Genomic DNA, 19,645 nt, shown 5'->3' with positions numbered 1-19,645 from the left:
CCACAGCATCAGTGTTGAATGAATCCTTGTGATCACTATATCCCACGTAGGTTCCAACAAAACAAAATGTTGTATTTTGTAGGTACGTGCCAGGAACAACATGAAGGGAAAAAGAAAAATAAGACCCACAGGTATATTTGGAGGAAGGCCAACAGAGAATGCACAGAAGGAGCCTAACCAGGGACACAACACCACGGACAAGTACAAACACAAACATTTTCTAATTCTGACTAATAATAATTGACCGATACCCTGATGAGAGTACTTAACAAAGGACTAAACTTTGTTCACACCCCCACTCTGAATAAGTTCAATCTCTATTGTGAACTTGAAGAGTTCTTCGGAAAGCTCAAACTCAGATCCTTCTTCAACAAGATAGAGGACAACTCAAGGAAGGGGGACATTGAATTAAGAAAAAAATCTTCTTTTTGTCCATCAGAGTCAAATGTTCCTGTGCAAATTCTAACTTAAAACAGCCAGAATTTACGGAAGTGGACTCTATCAACTCTGATACCATCAGGACCTTTAATAACCTGTCTCGGAAAAAAAGGCAAAATGGACCAAACGGAAAAAGGAAACAGAGGTCATGACCAAACCCACAGACAAAGTGGGCAGCATGGTACTACTAACTAAGCATGGGCGGATCTAGCGGATCTCGCGTACGCGAATTTGCGGATTTACGGATTCGCAATCCGCAAAATCCGCGAACTCTCGCGGATTAGCGGATTTTTCCGTTTTTTTGGTTGGCGAGCGTTCGCGAGGATTTGTGGACCATTTGGCAATTGCGAACTTACTTTTCGGCTCGCAACGGCCGCGACTATGTTGTTTCTACGTCTGGTTTATCATCACAGGTTCACAGCACCCTCTGTTTCACCACTGCCACCCTCTGGTACACCCATGCCACCCTCTGGTACATCCTGACTGCCACCCATTAGGTTTGTTTATCACTGTAGATTATGGGGGTGAAAAAAAGCAAGCACACCGCCCTGCTTCAACTGCCATGAATTAATTTGGGGTTGATTAATGTGTCACTTATTTTTAAACTTCCAGTCTGGCTGGCACCTGCTTCCTTCCTTATCTGTAATTTGCTTTCTGTTGCAGTGAAAGCAAGCACACCTGCCCTTCTTCAACTGCCATGAATTAATTAGGGGGGGATTAATGTGTCAGTAATTTTGAAACTTCCAGTCTGGCTGGCACCTGCTTCCTTCCTTATCTGTAATTTGCTTTCTGTTGCAGTGCAATTTTTTTTCACAGGACCTTTATGGTCTACTTGTAGCTATTCTATGAGCCTGCTGTTTGGGTCATAGCAGGGTCATGGAATAGTTGCAAATAGGCAACTGAACTCTGGAGGGGCCCCTCAGGAAGCACTAGAGTGAATGGTTACTAATGTTAAGTTTGAACTTTTGCACCTGCTGATTGCTTTCAGTTTAGCAAAAATTGTTTTTCTGCAATTTCGCGTCATTTGCGGGGCGCGAATCCGTGCGAGATCGATTTCGGAAGCCGCGAATGCGAGCGAATATACTTTTTTTTTTTTTGCGGCGTGTATGTTCGCGTGATTTTTTTCGTGTTCGCAAGGCGCTTGTAGCTATACGTTTGCGAAGTTACCCTAGCGGTCGTACACGGGCGCAGCCATCTTGTTTGCGTGACGTAATTCCGTTTCCGGCCGCTATGTGTAATCTCGCAAAGTGTGCTGCTCGCTAGTACAATTTCGCACGTGCTCGCGAGGAAAATCTCGCGCGAACTTACCCACGCGGTCGTGAATGGGCGCGGCCATCTTGTTTCTCATTCATTGCTATGGTTCTGGGCATGCTTTCTGTATCCTCTCTGAATCTCTGCCATCCTTTGCTTTTTTTGAAGTTTATTTGATCTATTTTACTTATTATCTATCCCTCTATTTTTCTAGCTCTATATTTTTGTGTTTTCTGCTACTTTTTGTTAATTTTAAACTACTTTTTTAAACTCTTTTATTTTCTTCTTCCCTATTCTATTTCTTCTTTATTATTTAACTAATTTCTGCCCAGACCATGGTAAAGGGAGCCGGGAAGCACCCTGAGAAGGGGAAGGGTCCCGCACCCCGTGCCCGGCTCCCGTGCGGGCGTTTGAGGGGGGAGCAAGTGATGCCACGGGAGATCTTTAGCGCGGAGGAGGTGGCCGCACTCATCTTCCACGTCCAGCGCCGCCTCCCCAAGACGATCCTGGGAGGCGGCAAGATCGAAACCGGCTATGGCATCCGGGAGCGCCAGAAGTGGTGGGAGAAGGTGTGCCGGGCCATGTTTAAGCTCTCTGGGGTCCGGCGCACCTATAACCAGGCCACCCACCGCTGGACGGATGTCATGGACCGGGAACGGGACTTGCTAGACGCGCTCGGCGTAGAGGTCCCCGGGCTTGGTGAGTAGTAGTAGCCATTTCTAGCTATTTCATCACTAATCTGTTTTATCCGGCTCTGTTATTTGCAAATCTTTGTTCTTTACCAAGAGCAATAATGCTGCCGATTACATTAGGTAAATTATATTTCAAAATCTTCTATGCATTTCAGGTGCACTGCTCTCCTTCTCAGTAGCCTTGCTTGCTACTATGCCTATTTGTTTTGTATTTTGTGTTCATTTCATTGGCCTGAGAAATTATGTATGAGTGTAGTGTAAAGAACTGCGTAATGCTAGACACTAAGGGTCATATTTTCAATTACCGGCGCATCCCTGCAAAGTAGCAGGGATGCGGCAGTAATTGTGCGCCATGCCACCACCACCCATTGGCCCAAAACATCACAGAAGCCTTACGCATCTGTGGCGTAAAGGCGGCGCATTGCTGGAGTTGCGTGCCAACGATGGCGCAGCTCCAGCAATGCTCTGGGGTGCCCTATCTCCCCAATGCTGCATCAAGCTGTACGTCGGCTTCAAGCAGGCGCAGGGTTTGAGTCACGCATCATTGTCCTAAAAGTGACTGATTGACATCTTGTAGATTTCCCTCAGCTACTTTTAGGATTCATTCCTGCGCAGGAACGCCCTCCCTTGCGCCGGAACGCCCCCTGATGGTGCAGGGCTTTACAACGTGATGCATCTCCCATGTGCGTTTTTTTTTAATATATACGTCGCACCATGGCGACTCTTTTGTTCTGCCGCTGCGTCACAAAAGTCACGCAACAATGGAGGAAAATGAGCCGCAAGGGACTTCTAAATCAGCCCCAACAGACTGAAGTCCAGTCCTTCCTTTAGACACATGGCTATAAGAAGAAATAGTGGTGGTGGTCGGTGGATTGATAGTTTGAGTATTCACTGATCTGCAAGCAGGGTGGACTTTGTCTGTCACTTTGCGTGCTGCGGACTTCTGCCTGCCAGGCCTAGGCAAACCTTTTTAGTAGTCTGTTTATTGAGTTACATAGGAACTTTGAAAGTCAACGGTCCGCAAATCAGGCAATACGAATAACGTAGTATACCATATGAGATAGGTCAATATATCCCGTGGAATAGTTGTCTATCTATTTGCTATTTCTCCAAAATATTTTGTTATAGTTCTTTTGAAATGTTTGATTTGGTTGACAAATCTCATCCATGTTTTCTGGTCTTTCTTTCTTTCATGTTGTACATCAGCTCCCCCCAAGGGCAAGAGGACACAGGAGGAGGGTGCTGTTCAGGAGGATGCAGGCCAGGATCGGGCAGGCGAGGGCTCCTTTGCTGGCCCCAGTAAGTTTTAATTTTAATAAAGAGTACCTATTTTTTCCTAGCGTTCCTCATTCGATTTTTTCTAAATCGTCTTTGATCTTCTTGTAGACTGGATCTAAATTCTTATCCTGCCTCGACTATGACTCCCTGTGGTATTACTAGATTATTCTTATTAGTCTGTTTGTGTAGCTAACTAAGATTGCACATTTGGCAATTCCATTGGACTCCCATTCTAGTCAGCAATAGCTCTATGCACTGAGTGCAGTCCTCTGGGATTGTCCATAATGTCTTTTCAAGTCTTCTAAATGTTTATGCTTTGACAATTGCCAACAATAAAAAGGTGAATGACCACGAAGAAAGAATAAGATACTACTTTACTTTTGTTTTGGATAGGGGGACAATCCATTCTACTACTGTTGCAGGGACAAATCTGCACAAACCGAACTATGAACACTAAATAGTGCATTGTTTATCAATTATAATAGGCGCAGGTAGACTTTCTTTCCACATACCTCAGTGATATCAGACTTTGAAGAACCCCCAATCTCCTTACTGACTAGATAGTGTGGCAGAGTCATTTAGCTCCCTAAGTCACCGATGATTGATCCCCAATGATCATTAGATTATCCTACGCAGGGCAAGAGTACGGAGTCACAGTCAAGAAGTGTCAGAGGCACTCATGCTTGCAAAAATTCCAAAACCTTTAGCTCATCCACTCTAGTCTGGAGGACCAAAAACCACAGAGTCTATTTAAGTTTAAAAGCTTTATTAAAACTAAACACATTTATTAAAATCAACTTTGTCATAAAAGTAAACGTTTAACTGAAAATGGAAAAGTGCTTAGTGCTAACGATTAATTGGACACATTTCTTGTGGTCGAGCTGAGCTCTCACCTGGTTTGAACTTGAGCTTGACCCTGATCGTGTTCTTAGAAGTGAAGCTTCTGTTAGGAGAAAAAGTGTTGTGTGTTAAAAATAAAAAGCAAGCATTCATCAGTTGTGCCAAAAAGTGCAGCAAGACAACAGCCTTCCCTGGAAAAAGGGACATTTTTACTGTAGAGTATACAGTTACAAATTATTACATTGTATTTCGTTTTTTTTAACTTTCTTTATTCCTCCTAGACCAAATATTATACAGTAGTGAGTGGTGTATTCTAACATTCTAAAAATTTACTTTGTAGGTGGAACATCTGGTGGCGGGGCCAGTGCGGAGGTGGTGGATGAGGAGGACAACTCTTCTGGGGAGGAGGCGGTGCGAGTGGCGGACGACACCAATGTGCCTGTGAGGGTTGACACAGTGGTGGCGGGCACACGTAAGCTATATATTCGAAAAGCGAAAGAAGGGTGTAAGTAAGTGTGGAAGGACGAGAAATTTTATGATGGCTGGCAAAGAAGAATGATATGTGTTTGCTTGGCCCCCGAGGTGGCTGGGAAGGAAAGAATATGGTATGGTGCATGGCTGGGTCAATGATGAAGCAAGGATGGGTGGAAGGACAACAGCCTGGGTGGGTGAAACATAAACTGTATGTGTGCATATACTTTGAATGGATGGATGCCTGGAGCATGGTATTATCTGACTCTTAGATAGCACATGTGTATCTAGAGAGAGTAGATGGTCACTGGATGAACTAAGTGTTACCTTGAAGAGCATGTAACACCGCACCCGCACGTCCGTTCCAGTGTAGGGAAGGCAAGGAAAAGAAATTGTAAATTTGTCCAATACTACCATGAATAGTAGCAATAGTTTGTATTGCAACTGCAAGCACAGCATATATCCGGTTATTACGGTGGACACTCCGTACCTCTCTTAATAACTTTAGTTTAGTAGTAGTACGTCATTCATGTGTGGGTGTATCACTGTTCACTCAATAATAAGCAAAGCACCTAAAGTCATCCCATGAGGAGAAGCGTGGCTCAGTGGTTAGAGGCGGCAGACCCGGAAGCTGAGATCGACCGTGGACCAGGGTTCGATTCCCCGCCTCGGCGGGTCTCGGGCTCAAAATTCCACAGACTCGACAATTCTCGCTCCGGTGCCTACTCGAATCACGGGGTCTCACTCTGCAACTCTGGGCAATAGCTTGCTTAATCTCCACTACGGCCCCTCGCGGCGGGATGCCTGGCTTTCACCTTGTGGACACCCTGCCGGGGTTTCTCACAGGGGAATACCAGGACGGGTTCCCTAAGCAAGCGCCAGGATGCCCTTTGGGTGACAGGTTTGCGCTATATAAGTACACCTACATTTACATTTACATATGTCATCAAATACATCCCATGTGAAGTGATAGATAATCTAATTATTTAGCTTCTTCATTTTCCTTTTCTAGTACTTATTTGCACTGTAGGGTGAAAGGTAAATTAATTAAGCAGTAGCCCTTGTAACAGAGTATTCTCAGTGCCACCCATAATAGAAAAGTAATAGCTTCACCACCTGCATGTACTGGACCGGTACAGTAACGCAAGTCTGTCTCACTCATCATGGTGTGCGTCTGTTTTTCTCGGGTGCAAGTTCACTGCGCTGGCATTCTACCGGCTTGCATAAGATAACGTACCAATTTTCCGAAACAAGAGAGAAGAAGAAGAATAAGACTGGTGTACTGTCATAGTCGACTGTAATGGAAGTCCATAGTGGTCGTAGAATTTGTTCATTAAACTACCACTAATGTTAGAGCAAGGATGCAGAAGTGGGAGGTTAGATAGATACTGTCCTCAATAGTTATGTACTGTGCTTTCAATTTGCTACTTGTACTGTGACACAACTTTCGGCTCAATCACTTTGTGTTATTAATGTTAAGGAGCATTGGTTACAGACTATGTCTTTCTTTCTTCATATAGTTGCTCCTTCCAAATCGACATCACGGAGGGAGCAGGCTCGAATGGCCCGGCAACGGAGGCTGGATGCCACTGTCGCGGAATATCGGCGGCTGGTGGCCCTGGAGGAGTCGGAGGACACGCAGTCGACCGGTGCAACCACAACATCCTCGACTGGGACAGCTGCATCCTCCTCCGTGACCCCACGGGCTGCCAGCCAGCGCAGTGCTCCAGCGGTACGGAGCCGGGCTAACAAAGCCAACCGCCACCGCCAAGCAGCAAAAAGACCAGCTGCCCCCCACAGGAGCTGCAAGGCACGCCAGCGCCGCCTAGGAGTGAGAATGTCCTACCTGGAGCAGGAGGTCCATAGGTACAAGAACTTGGTGGAGGGCCTCCGCTTCGAGCATGCCACCCTCCGCAAGGAGTATGATGCCCTGGCCGCAAAATTCACCAGCACCCTCCGGTAGTGGAGTGTCCCTTGCCCTTTTTTTAGAGACTTTTGGGGGGTGGGATTTGGGAGTTGGGTGCTTTTTGGGACTTTTCAAAGACAATCGATGGGGTTAGGGAGGGTCTTGAGGGAGATTATTTTGTTAGGGCTACATAAATATACTTTTTTAAACTTTATCTGACCATACCTGTTTTTTACTGCTTTTCAGTCTGGTGGGTGGGGGTGTAACAGTAAGTTTGTTTTCCTGAAGAGTCCTAGGACTTTAGTAGTACTACCGTCAATCTCTCGTCTAGTCCTAATATTCCATTATACTACCTCCCACCAAACGCTTATCTTACCTGTAATTTGTGTTAGAAATTAGGGCTAGGCCCAGGGCTGGCTCCACGTGAAATGGGGATTAAGGTTGGCAATCCTGGGCGGATGAAATTTGCTCATTGCGGTGGTACTAGTGGTGTGACACAGTCAGTTGCATGCCTATGGAAAAAAAGAAAACGAAACCTGGTTTGTCCTTACTGTAGCATTACAACGGTTACGGTACGCTCGAGAATATAGCAGGTGACAGTACACTAGAACAGTGCCACAATGTAGCCTAACAAATGGTAAAGTATTGCAAGTATAACTAGTACTTGCGTTGAATTTATTTGACATTGGCTCCTACTACTACAAGAAATAGTACTGAAGCTGAGTAAGTCTAGAATATATCCTCGTATTCCTTCACCAGCCTGTTGCTATGACCTTATCCTCCCCAGCAAGTGTGTGGAATTATTGATGTCATTTAGTCAGACATCAAGCAAAACCACACAGCCCGGGGGAAGAGGGTTAGGGTTTGGAAAATGGATGGGAATGGGGGTTTCTTTTTGGGTAGGTTTTGTTGAGAGAAGAAAAAAAAAGCACAGCATGGACAAACAATAATTGAAGATAAAGAAATCTTTGGGTACAAACTAAAGCTAACCACATGCAGTCACACTCATAGAAGAAAACAATGGATACTGTATCTGTATTCTGTATGTTGTTGGAGTTGTCCTGTTGAATTTGGTAAGTAAGTTGCATGCAGCAAACAATTCCTCTTATTAGCGGCACTCCTCCATTCCAGCTGACGCTTCGTCCATCAATGTTGGTGACCACTGACAGAAGACACCCTGTCCACTGCCTGCCTGGCGGATGTTGACTGAAACCCGGCCTGTAATTATTGAACAGAAAACAGGAAGTGCTATTACAATACCACTGATAAATAAATATAAGGTATGTACGCTGTGTGGTGCAAAAAGTCACACTTTGATTTCCCTAATAGACAGTACAATATTTTTGAAATTGCGTACTCTGTCAGAGTCACCTTTTTAAGGATAAATAAGTATGGCCAAAATATTATAGCGGATCTTTCCCCTCAAGGTAGGTGTACTGTAAACTGTGTTTTAGAACAAAATTTGACCTTCCCAGCAATGCTCCCACCAAGACCCTTACTAAAGCCAGTCGCAAATGTAGAAGACCCCCAATCAGATCTCAAAAAACGAGGCCTAGCAGAAAAATGGTGACAAAACGTACTTTAAATGTAAAAGTAGGCCCAAATACACCCTTACCCACCGTGGATTGTATTCAAACCACTTGCAAGCAAGCAAAAGTATCCATAGCCAGCATCGCTCCAAGAGTGCTCTAAAACCCCAGAACTGAGTTGCAATAGAACACCCCGAAACACATGCAATCCTGCTGCTAGGGCTAACCCTAACGAACCCTAAGTTACAAAAAGTGCCAAAAGGTTTTGCCTTATGGATTTTGTCCAAAACACTTCTATCCGGTATTAGACCTTCCCAGGAATGCCCCAAGACCCGCCAACCCACCCGCAAAAAAGCACGCGACAACACCCCCAAACAGCCAAAAAGCAAAATCTCATACTTACAATATCTCTCGGCCTTCGGTCCAAACGCGCTGTGCAGCTAGGTCATCATCATCATAACTCCTGTTTTCCACCACGGATTTCCTGAAAAGCAAATGCAATCAAGATTAGACTGTCGCAGCAGTGCTTCGACAGAGACCCCCCAACCCACCCACAAACACCAGGAAGCCCCCCAAAACGCTACATTGAGCAAGATGTCAGAAGAAATAGCAAAAAAAAGGCTTTTCCTTATGGATTTTGTCCAAACCACTTCTATCCGGTATTAGACCTTCACAGGAATGCCCCAAGAGACCCGCCAACCCACCCGCAAAAAAGCACGTGACAACACCCCCAAACAGCCAAAAAGCAAAATCTCATACTTACAATATCTCTCGGCCTTCGGTCCAAACGCGCTGTGCAGCTAGGTCATCATCATCATAACTCCTGTTTTCCACCACGGATTTCCTGAAAAGCAAATGCAATCAAGATTAGACTGTCGCAGCAGTGCTTCGGCAGAGACCCCGCAACCCACCCACAAACAACAGGAAGCCCCTCAAAACGCTACATTGAGCAAGATGTCAGAAGAAATAGCAAAAAAAAGGCTTTTCCTTATGGATTTTGTCCAAACCACTTCTATCCGGTATTAGACCTTCACAGGAATGCCCCAAGAGACCCGCCAACCCACCCGCAAAAAAGCACGCGACAACACCCCCAAACAGCCAAAAAGCAAAATCTCCTACTTACAATATCTCTCGGCCTTCGGTCCAAACGCGCTGTGCAGCTAGGTCATCATCATCATAACTCCTGTTTTCCACCACAGATTTCCTGAAAAGGAAATGCAATCAAGATTAGACTGTCGCAGCAGTGCTTCGATAGAGACCCCGCAACCCACCCACAAACACCAGGAAGCCCCCCAAAACGCTACATTGAGCAAGATGTCAGAAGAAATAGCAAAAAAAAGGCTTTTCCTTATGGATTTTATCCAAAACACTTCTATCCGGTAATAGACCTTCCCAGGAATGCCCCAAGACCCGCCAACCCACCCGCAAAAAAGCACGCGACAACACCCCCAAACAGCCAAAAAGCAAAATCTCATACTTACAATATCTCTCGGCCTTCGGTCCAAACGCGCTGTGCAGCTAGGTCATCATCATCATAACTCCTGTTTTCCACCACGGATTTCCCGAAAAGGAAATGCAATCAAGATTAGACTGTCGCAGCAGTGCTCCCAGACCCCAAAACTCACCCACAAACACCCGGAACCCCGCTAAAGAGCACCTCAAAGGCAAGCAAGTCAGCAAAAACGGCAAGAAATTTCAGCCTCATATTTGGTCCTAAACACTTTTATCCGTTATTAGAGCTTCACAGCAATGGGCCCAGAGCCGTCAACTCACCCGCAAAGAAGTAGAACACCCCCACAAGTGCTGAGTCTTTCTTCATTGGGCGTAATCCAGCCCTCTGCTTTGAGGGAAATAGGAGGAGGATAGAGGAGCATGTTCTTCTGAACTTGTGAACCTGAGGAATGTAGACTGCGGCACCTTCAAATCAATAAGCAAACAAGTGAAGACAGTTCTGCTGATGGGCTTGTTTTTGGGATTAGGTGATTAAAGTTTGAATTAAATTAACTGTGGAAAACAAAGAAAGACAGACACACAGGAATAAAAGTGAATAAGGACGAAAAAGAAAGTTATTGATTCATTGTCTCATTTTCAGGGCTTGGTGTCAGGGAATAAGAAGAAGATTTCGTCATCATACTCTGCGAATTCAGGCAGGATGAGGTCAGTGTCACCGAACAGAGAACAAATCCCCTCATCTACGTTGCCGTCCTCCTCGTCTTCATGCGGCGTGCTTTCTCGTACTTTGTAATCTGGTGGTATGAGGTGCTGATTCATCTTGATCATTGTCAGCCGCTCCACATTTTTGGGCGAGAGGTGGCTCCGTTTGGGAGTTACAATGCCACCAGCAGCACTGAAAACCCGTTCAGAAGACACACTTGCGAGTGGGCAAGACAAATAGTTTATAGCCAGGTTGGAGAGCTGTGGCCACAATTGTTTTTTCCCATGCCAATACTGCAATGGCTCATCATTAAGAAAGACCTCTGTTGAGTCATTCAGATAGTCCTGCACCATCGACTCAAGGTCCTCAACTGTTCCTCCACTTTGCTTACTTTTTGCTGTGCCTGTGACATTTTTTCGAGAACCATACCCAAGCAAAGTTAGCCAATCCTCTACAGCAGCCACTGTTACTGTTGTGTGTGGTGCAGATGATCCGGTTGCCGGTGTCTTTAACGGCTGAGAGGTCACTTGTGCCACAGCCACAGGTACAGAAGTGGATTCTTTTGACTGGGGATGGCCTGCTGATGCTGATGCTGATGTACTGCCTTCTCCTTCAATATCCTGCCGTTCTTTTTCAAACCTCTTGGCTGACCAGGCTAGCCAACGTTTGTACTGTTTAACATCTTCATCAGCAAAAGGAAAGAATGCTTGGCCTGCCAGCGCCTTTTTGTAGCGTGGATCCAGAATAGTAGCACAAATGTAATGCTGTTCTGAGTTGATCTTTTTAAGACGTTCATCACCACGTAGGCGGTCTAATAATTTCTCCGACAAAATAAAAGGGTCTTTTTTTTTTCCATCTTTTTCTAACTCAGAAGACACCGCCTTCAGTTGGTGCTCCAGCATGCACAACAATGGGATAGCTTGTCCCAAATTACAGTCCTCCTGGCTGACTGCACGCGTGAAGAACTCAAAAGGACGAAGCATGTCTGTCAGGCTTTTAACTATGTCCCATTGCGCCGCACCCATCCGCAGGTCCTTCTGAGCTGTACCCTCTGTTAAGAAATAGTGATCGAGTACCGTACACTGCTCATACAGACGCTCAAGGATGTAGAAGGTTGAGTTCCAACGTGTTGCCACCTCCTGGATGAGTGCTTTCACTGGCATTCGACGTTCAAGTAGCAGCCTCCTCAGATGCTTCCGGGCCTTAAAAGAATGGCTGAAATGGTTGCACATTTTGCGGCAGGTGGCCATTACCTCGAACGCTGTACTGTCTCTATCACTCAAGAATTTTTGAACTACCAGGTTGATACAGTGCGCCCAACACGGCACTCTGAAATATGCGCCCATCGCCATGGCCTTAACTACATTGGCGCCATTATCCGTGGAAACATAACCAATCTGGCGTTTTTTTGGGGACAGCCAGTGAAAGACCTTTTTGTTAAACTCGTCCAAAATGTTTTCTGCTGTGTGACTTTTCTCCAAGCCAAACATGGCTAGTGTTGCATGTTTCCGAGCAGCTTTAAAAACTTGGTCCGGGTCAACACCTGCGTTTAGCTTTGCTTTAACACCTGAAAAAGAGACCCAGTGTGCAGTGATGCACATGTAATCAGCGCCTGCGCCACTGGTCCACATGTCTGTTGTCAGATGTATAGTGTGAACAGCACTCTTCTGCAAAGCTGCCCCAATCGCCTCCAGCACATCTTCATGTAGTGCTGGAACCGCAACTCTGGCAAAATAGAACCGGCTAGGAACCTTCCATTTAGGGCAGAGCGTTGCCACTAATTCTAGAAAACCTACCGCTTCTACAAAAGAAAAAGGGAGAAGGTCCACAGCTAGCATTTTAGCCAGCTTAGTGTTATACAGACGCGTCAGTGGGTGGTTGCGTTCATATGGCGCGTCTGAAGAAAACATGGTTCTAATGTTGCCCTGGACCAAGCATTTACGGGATGATAATGACTTCGTTGACGCAATTATGCTCGCTGGTGAACTTTTGCGCGTTGGTGTCTCACTCGCTCCAACACTCTTAGTGTGCCTCTCATGGGGTGTGCTGCTGACAGGGGTACTGGGTGTAAGTGAAGTGTTTGACACGTCTTCTTCCTCCTCGTCATCATCAGATGAAACATCAACGTTTTCTTGACTTCCAATTCGGGCTTCCTTGATCGCCTTTAGGTGCGCAAACCATTGGACAGTGTGCTGTCTCTTAAGATGACCTCTCTGGCCTCCGGTACCATAGTTGGTACCTGACTTACCACGACTAACTGCAACCTTACAAAGGGTACAAATGGCGAACTTTTCCCTTTTTGGGCAAACAGTAAAGAAGTCCCAAACTGGTGACTTGAAGTGTCTGTGGGGCCTGGAGGAGGAGGCGATACTGGTGGTGGTGGTCATGCTGCTAATGCCAGATGAAGTGGAGGATCTGGATTGCCCAACTTTTGTACGTTGTGCACTTTCACCGCCACTAATTAAGGTCGAGGTGGATGGAGGTCCCTTCTTGCCAGAAAGAAATATGGAAGCGGTACGAGTTGGTGTACTACTTAACTCCAATGATTGTGGTGGTGTTTCCACTGCCTCCTCGTCGACAACATCATCATCATCACGCTCAGCAGCTTTTCGGGCTAGGGTCAAAATGTCTGTTTGCTGCATGCCCGCTGGGGCTGCAGTTACCTTTATGATGACTGGGTCGTCGTTGTCAGAGTCTTCATCAGCAGCAGTATCCGCCACTTCTTGCTGAGCCTCATCATCACACTCCATAACTCTGAGACTTTGGACGAGCTTCCTTTTACGCTTAACTACCTTTGTCAGATCATGGTGTGCCTCACTCTCAGACGGCAGTGGTGCTGGTTCCCAATTTTGATCCGTATCATCAGAAGGAGGTGTGCTTGAAGAAGATGTAGACACCACCCTTGATCTCTTCCTTGCTAGGGGTGTGGAAGACAATGAATGATCATCAGGAGGAGTGTCTTCCTCAAATGATACCTCGCCTTGATTGTCGATTTCCTGATGTGCCCCTACTTCGGGAGGAACAACTATTGTGGGCACTTGTGACCCTCCATGCACCTCTGCTTGCGCATCTCCTTGCGCTGCCTCTCCTTCCACATGTACTTGGGCTTGTACTTGCACATGTGATAGTTGTTGCGGCTGTGGTTGTTCAACACTCGTCAGATGAGCTACAACAACCTGTGTTGATTGAGGGACATTGCTGCTGCTTTCTTGCGATGAGCCAACATCACTGGTCGATGGTGATTGAACAACTATACTGGCTGCCTCTGCAGCACTCAAGGGCTTGGACTTAAGTTGGCGTGGTGGTGGTGGTGGCACTGAGCCCAATGGAGCGGGGGTGCTGCTCCCAGCTTGGTCCCCAGCAGATCCCGCTGCTGCTGCAGGCATACTTATTTTTTTACTCCCAAAAAAAGGGGCGGCCGGCACACCAGTCTCCTTGGTAACTTGCTTCTTCTGCTCCTTACTGGCACCTTTCTTGCTAGAGGAGCTACGGGTAACTTTTTTTGGGGCCATCTTCTTCAGAGCAGGTCAGAACAGCAGGCAGCAGTTGCACGAGTTGCAGAGTTGTCTGTGTCCAGACGTGACGTCGCATGACGTTATGCTGCACACACACACCGCTGCAGGACTTCTTCCTGGCACTGGTGGTTCTCTTGAGTCTTGTGCACCTAAAAGCAATGGAAGACAGAGGAACATCAGTTCAGTTATACACCCCAAAAAATCGACAAAGCACAGAAAAATCAGCACAATCCCATGCCATCCATGATGTTTACATTGAAGACACCCCACAGAAAGACTAGGGCCATGCAAGTATGCAACACTCACTACCCCTGGGCATAATGGATGAAAAGTAGGCAAAATAAGTGCAGGCCTCAGACACTGCCTCTCTTCAAAATGGCCCCTTACACCCCAAGCCAGTCCACATCAACAGTACACCCCAAAAAAACAGAAAAACAGCCAAAAATCACCACAATCCAATGCCATCCAGGATGTTTGCATTAAAGAGAGTGAGACCCCACAGGCACACTCAGTCCATGCATCACTACCCCTTGGCAAAAGGCCACACCAGCAGCCCCAAAAAAACGACAAAAAACACAAAAAACAGCACAATCCCAGCCCATCCATGGCCTCAATGGTGTTTAACTTCAAGAGGACACCCCACAGAAAGACTAGGCCCATGCAACACTCACCACCCCTGGTCAAAGGGCCCCACCAGCAGCCCCAAAAAACGACAAAAACGACAAAATTCAGCACAATCCCAGCCCATCCATGGCCTCAATGGTGTTTAAATTCAAGAAGACACCCCACAGAAAGACTAGGCCCATGCAACACTCACTACCCCTGGGCATAATGGATGAAAAGTAGGCAAAATAAGTGCAGGCCTCAGACACTGCCTCTCTTCAAAATGGCACCTTACACCCCAAGCCAGTCCACATCAACAGTACACCCCAAAAAAACAGAAAAACATCCAAAAATCACCACAATCCAATGCCATCTAGGATGTTTACATTAAAGAGAGTGAGACCACACTACAGGCACACTCAGTCCATGCACCACTACCCCTAGGCAAAAGGCCACACCAGCAGCCCCCAAAAAAAGACAAAAACAACAAAAAACAGCACAATCCCAGCCCATCCATGGCCTCAATGGTGTTTAAATTCAAGAAGACACCCCTCAGAAACACTAGGCCCATGCAACACTCACTAACCCTGGGCATAATGGATGAAAAGTAGGCAAAATAAGTGCAGGCCTAAGACACTGCCTCTCTTCAAAATGGCCCCTTGCACTCCAAGCACATGTTGCCTGTACCACCCAGCACTCAAGATGGCCACCACCACCACCCACAAGGCCAGTCCACATCAACAGTACACCCCCAAAAAACAGAAAAACAGCCAGAAATCACCACAATCCAATGCCATCCATGATGTTTACATTAAAGAGAGTGAGACCACACCACAGGCACACTCAGTCCATGCACCACCACCCCTGGGCAAAAGGCCACACCAGCAGCCCCCAAAAAATGACAAAAAACAATAAAATAAGCACAATCCCAGCCCATCCATGGCCTCAATGATGTTTAAATTCAAGAAGACACCCCACAGAAAGACTAGGCCCATGCAACACTCACCACCCCTGGGCAAAGGGCCCCACCAGCAGCCCCAAAAAAACGACAAAAACAACAAAAATCAGCACAATCCCAGCCCATCCATGGCCTCAATGGTGTTTAAATTCAACAAAACAGTTGTATCATGCACCCATAACCAACCCTGGTCCTACTGGATACTGTGGCTACCCACAATATAATTTATTTAATGTTCTGAAAAAGTTCAAAAATTGTAGTTGCAGCAACTGTAATGCCCCAAACAAACTTACTTGTGAAAGTTGATTTCTAATCCAAAAGTGATCCAAAGAAAGTCAAAAAGGCCTCAAATCCAAATATCCAGCAGCACCCACAAAAAGTAATCCTTCCAGCTCCAGATCCAAATGAAAGTGACCAGGAGATGGACAAAGCACTGGGAGGAGCCTGCTGGACAGGAACAGGAAGTTGGAGACTGTGGGGCACTTCCTTCCCCCCCCCCCCAAAAAAAATGGACTCCTTGCAAAAAAAAAGGCCATGCAAATGTCAACCTGAGGAGTGATTCTGATAAAAATCATCATTTTCTGAAGGTTTATCCTGTTTGCTGGTGGATTTCTTGTGCAGAATTTCAAAATCTCTATTTCGCGAGTGCGAGATTGTTCTTTTCCGCCGCAACTACGTGTTCGCAATTGCGAACTCTCGCGAGGTGTGCTGTGCAAGGTGGCAAGCCGCGATTACGTATTCGCGGGCGCCAAACTCCCGCAGCAAGATCCAAAATGGCGCGGCACTCGCAAAATATGATCAAGAAAAACAACTCGGCAAACGCTTAATGCCGTGCACCACGCCGCGCGCCGCAACCAAGCAAAAAATCTGCCGCGAGCGGATTCACGGATTTTCGACAAATTCGCGAGAGTTCGCGGATTGCGAATTTGCCGAAAATCCCAAAAATCCGCGAGCGGAGCGGATTTTACGCCCATGCTTACTACTAACCATGTCAGATTATAGAATTGAATGTGCACACCTACTAGGGAGTGAAAGGAATTATTGAGAAATCGATATAGACCCTACACCAGTATTGAAGAAGGAAGTCAGTAACATGGTTGAGAAAGCAGAGGTGGGGGGGTAGATATTAAAACGAGAAGGAGATTCTTTTACAAATAGAGAATTGTCAACTCCCTTCTACTATATCCTCCCCAAAATATATAATAACAGGCTACCCCCTTCTGTCCACCTAATACTGTTTTGCATATATCCAATATTAGAACCTCAGTCACAGTTTTGTGATTTCTTTCTCAGACCTACTGTCCAGAAAATCATGTGATATCGTAAGGACACTAACAATCTTTTGTTCTTTTTGAAATGTGGAATTTGACCACAAAAGAAATGTGTCAATATGCCTTGAAATAGAGAACTTATACAAGAGCCTATCTCCAGAAGACACTTATCCTCTAACACCAGACCTGAGGATATAGAACACCACCTCATTTCATATTGGAATGTACCAGGTTAGAACTGACAAGGATTTTTCTCGAATTCAAAGGTGCCCTAAACCAGCAGACCCTGGCACATTCATGGGCAGCATTTTTGCCCCTAGTATCACAGGGTTGTGTGTGCAAAATCTTGAAAGAAAACTTATCTTGAGTGACAAAAACCCCTTCAAGACAAACATCAGAGTCTGGAAAAGGTATATAGACGATGTTCTGCTGATATGGGTGGGAGCCAAGAAATTAATACCCCCTTCTTTACTTGGTTAAACAGACTAAACCATCTGAAATTCACACACTCCCTCAGTAATTCACCTTCTTGGACATGCAAATCTGTCCTGAACAAGATGTATGAATGCAGAAACAGAAAAAAAACTCACAGATAAAAATAACCTACTAAAATTGGACAGTTTCTACCCTAGAGTAATATGTGAGTTTTCCATATAGACAACTCGCATGACTACAAAGGAACTGTAGAAAATATTGATTTCAAAACACAAGTAGAAGACCTTTGTAGTAAATGCAAGCATGTGATTACTTAATAAATTGGTTACTGGTTGAGGGGTGTGAAGCCGTACTGAAGCAGGAACCACAATCCTTGTCAGGGTGAAGTCACAAGCAAACCCTAAATTAACCTGTGCTCAAACCTCAGATAGCTAAGTATTTGTGCTACACTTATACAGTCAAAACACACCACAAAAGGATTCCACACCAGTTAGGAAAACAGAGCATTTTTTAATAAATGAAACAAAACCAAAAAAAAAAGAAAATCAGATCAGTAAAAACCGGAGATATGCAGAATGAAAGGTTTCAGTGAAAATAGCACCGGACCAAGACCGAAACTAAGCCACAAGTTCAGGCTGACTGTGATGGAGTGTGTGCCAGCTAGAAGGACCCAGATAAGCCCGCTGAACAAATAATTTGGAATCTGAGATTTTATAAACGCATTGCAAACTGCGGCACTCACAACTTTGTCATCACCAATTTGGTAATGAATGAAATTTGGAGAGAGTTAGGATCACATAAGTTAAATTATTAAAAGACTGCCACAAAGAAATACTTGAGGCAATATTCTTCTTATGCCTTAGTACACGTTTCGTATGTTACTATTTTTTCACGCCTAGCAATCCTTTTTTTGAAGCCTTGAAAAAGTCACTTCTGTAACGAAACATGTGCAGCTATTCCTTTTCATCACTGAACACTGTTTGCATCAAATTTGACTGGAAAATTTGATTCCTATTAATAACATGGAAAGAAATGTACTATGTTTTTAACTGTTTATCAAGCAAAACATACATATTTCTTTTGGTTCTGTACCTGTGAAAAGAATTAAAAAGATCTCTTGTTAGACCAATTGAATGCCGTAAACAGACGTCATATGCATTTGAAGAGTGCCAAGGTATATCTCTTATAAATATTTAGACACAAACGTTTTCTTACTTTGGGTAGTCACATCTTAGGTGGTAGGGTGTGTATTTACCCTGAGTGGCACCACTACTCAATCAACCTCTGTCTACTCTGTGTATCTTTACCACAGACCCACTAAATAGCTCATTTTGCGAAGTGCGACATTTTGCTCCACTACCCCACCCTATGGTTGATCTAAATTAACCTATACTCAACCCTCAGGTAGCTTGGCACAGAGCAGTCAGGCTTAACTCAGAGGCAAGGTGTAAAGTATTTGTCCAACAATTCAAACAGTAACACAGTCAAAACAAACCACATAATGATTTCACAACAGTTAGGAAATTAGAGCATTTTTTTTATAAATAAAACAAAACCAAACAAAGAAAAACGATTCAATAAAAATCGGACATATGCAGGTTTAAAGTTTTCAGTGAAAATGAACCGGACCAAGAGTGAGACAAAGCCACAAGTGCAGGCTGCCTGCGATGGAGTGTGTGCCAGCTAGAAAGACAAGAAAACCTTACATTTGGGTTTCAGTGGGTTGTGAGGTCATGTGCCAAGGATGCATTGTGCAGTTGAGGTGAGGTGTTAGTTGCAAGGTGTTGCGAGGCTGTGATGTGTGTACCTGCATCGTCTTCGAGGCTGCTTTCAACAAGAGTTTTGCGATGCAAGGGCTTGCATCTGGAAATCCTTGCACTGGCAGCTGTTTTAATGCAGGCTTCAAAGTCAGTACGGATTCCTTGTACCAGGAGAACCCTCACAGGGGAGGTGATGCATTAGTTCTGCTTAGGATTGCGCCGCACAGCAGAGGATATGCATTGGTTCTGCTTGGTCCACGGGTGGGATAGAAAAGCACCTTTAGTCACACTTACAAGAGTGCAGTACGAGGGTGGCACCTCTTGACAGGGTAGGACTCACAGATGTGCTGGTTTCAAAGTTAATGGAGTCTTTTGTCCCTGGGGATTCTACTTAGGAGGCCAGTCAACAAACCCCATATTTATGCCCAGTTCTGCCTTTGAAGAAGAATCTTCTAGAAGTTTCCTTTTGAAATCTACAGGATACCTGCCTTCCCTGCCCTGGCTCCAGACTAACTACAAGGTGTATGCAGCCCTTTGAGTGGA

The sequence above is a fragment of the Lissotriton helveticus genome, chromosome 4_1, assembly GCF_964261635.1.
Source record: "Lissotriton helveticus chromosome 4_1, aLisHel1.1, whole genome shotgun sequence".
In the NCBI taxonomy this organism is placed as follows: Eukaryota; Metazoa; Chordata; class Amphibia; order Caudata; family Salamandridae; genus Lissotriton; species Lissotriton helveticus.
This window is presented reverse-complemented; position numbering follows the sequence as displayed.